This window comes from Protopterus annectens, chromosome 1.part1, assembly GCF_019279795.1.
Source record: "Protopterus annectens isolate FY-2018-M chromosome 1.part1, PAN1.0, whole genome shotgun sequence".
Classification (NCBI taxonomy): domain Eukaryota; kingdom Metazoa; phylum Chordata; order Ceratodontiformes; family Protopteridae; genus Protopterus; species Protopterus annectens.
In genome coordinates, this window is record NC_056726.1 from 994,763,080 (window position 1) to 994,769,881 (window position 6,802).

Consider the following 6,802-nt stretch of genomic DNA (forward strand, 5'->3'; position numbering starts at 1 on the left):
TAACAAAAACGAATGCAATTCCCTATCCATTTTGAAATTGTCTGTTTTGAAATTGCTTTTCCTTGTGCACCCGCAGCATATGCTACAAACAGCTGGTCAGTTTTTCTGTAAGTTTTAGTTCTGTCCAAGTAGTAGCGCAACTGTCTGTGTATGTCCAGGGTGTGTAGAAGCTTTTCCACTTTGTTTTGTGGATTTGGAAAGAAGGTGGGCAGGTGAATAGCTTGGTTTAATGAGATCCTGGATACCACCTTTGGCATAAATGAAGGGTTGGTTCTCAATGAGACTCTGTCTTGATGAAAAATAAGAAATGGCTGTACTGCCATGAGGGCCTGTAACTCAGATACTCTTCTTGCTGAGGTTATGGCCAGAAGGAAGGCAGTCTTCCAAGACAGGAACTGTAGTTCTGCAGATGCTGCTGGTTCAAAGGGAGGCAGTGTTATTTTTTCCAACACGAAGTTAAGGTCCCAAGTAGGCACTGGAGGTTTCCTTGGAGGATTGATGTTTTTAATTCCTCTCAAACTGTCTTAGAAGAGGATGAGAGAAGACAGGTGGATCAGTGCTGTACTCTGCTGAAATTGCTGAAGCATGAATTTTAATGGAAGAGTAAGACAGGCCATTGTGGAGCATTTCTGCCAAGTATTCCAGGATATGTGCCATGTTCATCACTTTCGCATCTAGGCCCTTTGTGGTGCTCCAAGTGTGAAATCTTTTCCATTTTGCTGAGTATGCCTTTCTTGTGGAAGGCCTACGAGCTTCCATGATGATATCCTTCACTCTCTTGGATAGCTTATCCTGTGGAGGAATCAGGGTATTTTCCAGGCTGTTAGTTGCAATGTTTTCAGGTTGGAATGCAGAGTTTTGTAATTGTGCTGTGTCAGGAGAAGTGGCCATTGTGGAAGAGGCCATGGTTTTGTGCGTGACATGCTCTTGAGCAAAGGGTACCAGTGCTGTCTTGGCCAGTCCGGAGCTATCAGAATCACTCTTGGCTGCTCTGCCCTGATCTTCAGTAAGACCTTGGTCATTAATGGAAGAGGTCGGAATGCATACACTGCTAGAGTTCTCCAGCTGAAAGAGAGGGCGTCCACTTTCCATGCTTGTGGATGGTATGTCCTTGAGCAGAACTTCTTCAGCTGATGATTGTGCGGGGAGGCAAATAGGTCCATGTCCGGCCTCCCCCATGATTGTGTTATCTGCAGGAAGATGTCTGGGTGCAGCATCCATTCGTGTGCATCCATGATGTTTCTGCTTAAGCTGTCCGCCAGTATATTGTCCTTTCCTGGCACAAATTGGGATTGCAGCTCTATATTGAGTGCCAAGGAAAGTTCCCATAGATTCATTGCCAGTCTGCAAAGAGGGTAGGAATGGGTGCCTCCTTGCTTGTTTATGTACCACATAACTGTGGTGTTGTCTGTCCTTATTAGCAGGTGGCCTTGATGTAGGAATAGCTTGAAGGCCTCAATTGCATGTATCACTGCCAGCATTTCCTTTTGGTTTATGTGCATGCGTAGCTCTTTTTGTGACCATAGTCCTTGGATGCACCTTCCCTCCATGTGCGCTCCCCATCCGTGGTCTGAAGCATCCGTTGTAATGGTTTGGCTGGCTATTGGTTTGCTGAAGGGCAGACCCCTGTTTGAATGGCTTGCTTGAGCCCACCACAGAAATTCCCTTTGAAGGCATGGGATGAGTGGTATCAAAGTTTCCAAGCTGTGACTGTGCCGAGTCCATAAACTCCTTAGGTACCATTGTAGTTTCCTCATATGAAGCCTTGCTTGTGGAATCAGAAGAATGCAAGAAGCCATGTAACCCAGGGCCTGCAGGATTTTCCTTGCAGTCAGCTGAGTTTGTCTTGACAGATTTTTGAAGTAATCCGGTAGTTGACTTTGTTTTTCTTCTGTGAGGTAAGCCATTCGGGTGGTTGTGTCTAGATTCGCACCCAGAAAAGTTATTCTTTGGGATGGAACAAGTCTTGACTTGCGAATGTTGACTGTATATCCCAAGGCCTGAAGTAGATGGATGGCATAATTCAAGTGTTTTGCCAAAATTCGTTGGCTGTCCGCTTGTATAAGGCAGTCGTCCAGATATGGGTATATTTGCACCCCCTGAAGTCTGCAATGTGCAATTACTGATGCCAGGCATTTGGTGAATACTCTGGGCGCAGTAGATAAGCCAAAGGGCAATGCTGAGAATTGATAATGCTCTGAACCTGCAAGAAATCTGAGGTGTCTTCTGCAACTTTGTCTGATAGGGACATGCAGGTATGCCTCCTTGAGGTCCAGAGTTACCAGCCAAGACCCCTTGCCCAGCATGGGAAGGAGTTGCTGTAGAGTCAGCATTTTGAATTTTGGCACAATGAGGTAAGTATTCAGTGCGGACAAGTCGAGAATAGGCCTCCATTGCTTTTCTTTTCTTGGAACAAGGAATAGTCTGGAGTAAAATCCTTGGCCTTGTTCTGAGAGAGGAACCTTTTCTATAGCTTTCATTTGCACTAAATTGGAGATTTGTTTCAAAGCCTCTGCCCTTTGATTTGGTGGCAGGTCTGGCATGCCTTTTCTTTTTGGTAATGTGTGGAAATGGAACCTGTATCCTTTGTCTATTATTTGTAGTGTCCATTTGTCCCTTGTAATACTGTGCCAATTTTCTGAGAATAAGGAAAGCTTTCCGCCCAAAGGTGCTTCCAATTGAGCCCTGGTTGGCGGTGTCAAAGTAAAGTCATTGGGTCTGTCCTTGTGCAGCAGTAGTAGGCCCTGCACTACCTCTCTGGTTGGGAGGCTGCCATTGACGTCCTCTGTAGGAGCCTCTAGATTGCCCTCTACCACTGGCACGCCTGTTCTTGCCTCTCTGAAATCTGTCTGTGTCCGGAAAGGACCAATTCTTGGAAGGCCAATTTCTGCTGAATCTTGGTGGTTGAACTTGCATAAAATCTTTTACTGTTTGTACAGATTTTGCCTTTTCTTCAAATTTCTTTAAGACCTCCTGAACAGTGGAACCAAATAACTTTTGCTTTTCCAGTGGAGCATCAAGAAGCTTTGCTTTAACATGGTCTGGCAGAGATTGTTCCTTGAGCCAAGCATGCCTACGTATGATTGCACCTGTCATAGCTGACCTACATGAAGCTTCCAATGCTTCATACCCACACTGCAAGAAATGGTTGCTAACCTGTTGAGAGTTATATACCAGATCCTGAAGTGATTTGCGATCTAGGGGTTCAGGTGAAGACAGTTTTTTATGCAATTCATCTAACAAATACTCTTGGTACTGAATCATATGAAATTGACAATTTAAAGCCCTCATAGAAAGGGTAGCAGAAGTATACACTTTTATACCCCATCGCTCTAAAGCCCTGGACTCCCTTTCAGAGGGGAGTGGATTTTTTGTAGTGGCAGCTGAAACCCCTTTAGGGCCCTGGGAAATAGTTTCTGGATCAGCAGAATGGGCCTTGTAAAGGAAAAGATGTGATTCCGGGACTCTGTAGTACCTATCGGGTTTGGCAGGAGCCGGAGGAAGAGAGTCAGGGGTTGTGCTAGACTCAGAGTACACATCATCAATGACATTCAAAACAGGGGGAACAGCCAAAGGTCTATGCTGAGGTAAATGCAAGAATGTCCTTAATCTCTTCCTGGAATCAGAAAATTCCTGGCCCTGCCATTGGAAATGCTCTCTCATAGTGTGCAGAGTTTCCCCAAAGGACAGCTCTTCAGGAGGGGAGGCCGAAGGGATAGATTCCTCAGCATCAGAATCCTCGTAAGCCGAAAAAGCCTCCTCCTGGTAGTCCGAGAGAGTAGAGCCATCAGAGGCCTCATCTGAGGAGTGAGGATCAGAGGGTGCAACCCTGGGCCTTTTTTCTCTAGGAGGTTGAGAGCCCCTGTCCGGATGAGGCTGCGAGCCCCTAATTAATGAAATGTGGTCCTCTGCTAGACTAAGAATCTGAGAACCTGTAGTGGGTCCCTGAGGGATAACCCTGGGAGGCAAAGATTTTGAGTGTTTAGCAGCTTTAGCCCTAGAGAATGCCTTTATGGACATGGATGCAGGAGGCCTGGCTGCACCACGTGCTGGTGTAGTTTTGTCTAGAGGAATGGTGTCGGAAGGTTCCAGGACACCAGTATCTAATGGAGATTCAATAACCGATACAATAGGGGCCTCCGGGGCCAAGGTTGTCAGTTGTACGGTTTCGGTGGTCGGAAGTACCAAGGACTCGGTTTCAGCCGAGACCGAGACACTCGCGGTAGGCATGGCCGTGGTTTCAGCCAAAATCGCGGCCCGTGTGTGTCGGTCCTTGTCCTTCCGTTTCTTAGTTAAATGTGAAGTCGGAGTCTCCGACGGCATATTATAAGCAAAACTAGCCCCAAAAAATTCCTCTGCAAACTCCGCCCGACGTCTAAGAGTGCGTCGGTTGAAGGAAGCACAGGCTGAAAAGGCCGAGACGTCGTGGTCTGGGCCTAGGCAGGGGAGGCAGTAAGAGTGGAAATCCTTATGAGGTATTTGTTTCCCACAAGTTAAGCAATTATTAATTTTATCTGACATCGGCTGAGGCAAGAAAGAGTCCCCAACGGGGTACTTAGCTTTTGAAGTCTTCGGTTTAGCTGAATTACAGGAGCTGGCCGACCGGCACTTGCGAACTGCTTCTGCTTCGGGCACCACGTGGCAAGAAAGACTGGGGAAGATGGCGTCGGCTGACGCTTTTATACCCCAGGCACTCTGACGTCGGGGAGGGGGCGACATCAGCCGACGCCGGACCCAGACTTTGGAATCCGGCCGACCGAAGGGCTGCCTGAGGCAGGACAACACATATGTGATGACTGCAGATGCATCCTTGAAGGACATCAGATAATGCAAATAGCCTGCTTTGAAGCAGAGGTATCTTCTGCAGGATTCCCTGACTGGGATATGCAGGTAAGCTTCTTTTAAATCTAGAGCTGCCAACCAGGCATCTTTGCCTAGCATATGAAGTAACTGGTGAAGAGTTAGCATCTTGAATTTTGGAATGTCCAAAAAGGTGTTTAGAGTAAACAGGTCCAGAATTGGACGCCATGATTTGTCTTTTCTGGGAACCAGGAAAAGCCAGGAATAGAAACCTTGTCCCTTTTCCTCTTCTGGTACCGGTTGAATAGACCCATGTTTAAGAGGGAAATTACTTGCTTCTGAGCCTCTGCCCACTGATTTGGGGGCAGGTCTGGCCACCCGTTTGGTGTTGGCAATGTGTGGAAATGAAATCTGTATCCCTGGGACACTATATTTAAAACCCATTTGTCCTGGGTTATGAGTTCCCAGTTTTTTGCATGAAGAGCAATCTTCCCCCCCAAAGGGGCGATAGAAAGGTAAGTGCTTGACAATTTTAAAAAAGTCATTGAGACTGTTTACCATAAGGGGGTGTCTTATTTCTAGATTTGGAAGTGGAGGCCCCCCCCCCCCCATTGCTTAGTTCTGAGAGTCCCCTGGGACTGAAACCTAGTGCTTTTGCTGTGTCTGGGTTTGGCTTGAGTGGATCTGGAAGGAGTTGGAAAGGACAAATTCTTAGTAGGCCAGTGCCTACTAAATCTTGGAATCCTCTGCATCACAATCCTCATAAGTAGGCATGGACCAAATTCCTGGTCATTGCAAGAATTAGAAGAAACAGAGTCCTGATCAGAAGATTCATAGTCAAGCTCAGTCCTAGGCCTCTTAGAAGGAGGGGGGGGGGGTTGACTACCCCTGATTAGAGTAATAAGATCTTCAGCCATTTTGATAATTTGTTTTTTAGGCATAGGGGCCTGAACATGTGGCCTGGGCGTCAGTTTTTTAGACATAGATCGAGATTTACGCCTTAGAATAGAGGGTGGAGTTGGTTTAATATGCAAGTCTGTAGGCCTGAAAACACTCTCAGAAGCCGGTGCCATCCAAGGTAGAGACATCCGCGGGTTCCATAGGTGAAGCATCTCGTGGCATACCAGACTTCGAATGGGTCTCAGCAGAGGCCTGCAAGTCAGAAGTAGCTGGTATCAGGGGCTGCGAAAGCGCCTCACTGAGTACCGGTGAACTGGCAAGTGGTTTAGGAGAAGTTTTGTCATCGGTTTTGGATTGCGACTACCTTTCTCTGCCCTTTTCTTTGCGTTTTTTATGTACTCCGGTAGTCGGACTGCTATCCGACGACATCTCTGGGTAGTTAAATCGGTTTCCAAAATACTTAGATGCAAAAATATACCGACGCTTATTAGTGCGTTGGTTAAATCTAGCATAAAATCGACAGCTAGGCACATTGTGATCAGGGGCTAGGCAAGGAATACAGTATAAATGGAAATCTTTATGAGGTATTTGCTTCCCACAAGTAATACAATTATTAACTTTTTCTGACATCGGTAAAAAGCAAGAAAAAAAGTTTCCCCAACGGGGTACTTAGCTTTATTGAAGACTTCGGTTCTGAAACTCAAACGCGAATATTTCAGTAGTCGGCCGACTGGCACTTGCAAAATGCTTCTGCTTCGGGCACTGTGCTGCAAGAAAGACTAAAGAAAATGGCGTCGGCTGCATGTTTTATACCCCCGACGACCTGACGTCATGGAAGAGAAAACAGCAACCGACGCAGGACCCAAGACTTTGGAATTCCGGCCGACTGAGGGCAACCTGCCAGCAGAATACCCAAATGTAATGACTGCAACAGTGAAACACGAAGAACATCAAGGAACCCCTCTTAAACCCACCAATCAAAAGTACTGCTCTGCTGTCTTTGCAGCCGTGGGATTTCATAACTAACTCTAGCTCACAGACAGCCTTGAAGATACTCTAAATGTAGATGTTCTTCTTGCTTCACTGTTGCAGTCATCACATT

General features: G+C 46.5%; 1 protein-coding gene across 8 annotated transcripts in view; it reads right to left on the reverse strand.

Annotated features, from left to right (window-relative positions):
• Positions 1-6,802, reverse strand: part of CNOT3 (CCR4-NOT transcription complex subunit 3) — a 2,226,181-nt gene that overhangs the window by 180,310 nt on the left and 2,039,069 nt on the right. The gene's annotated exons all lie outside the window — the stretch shown is intronic.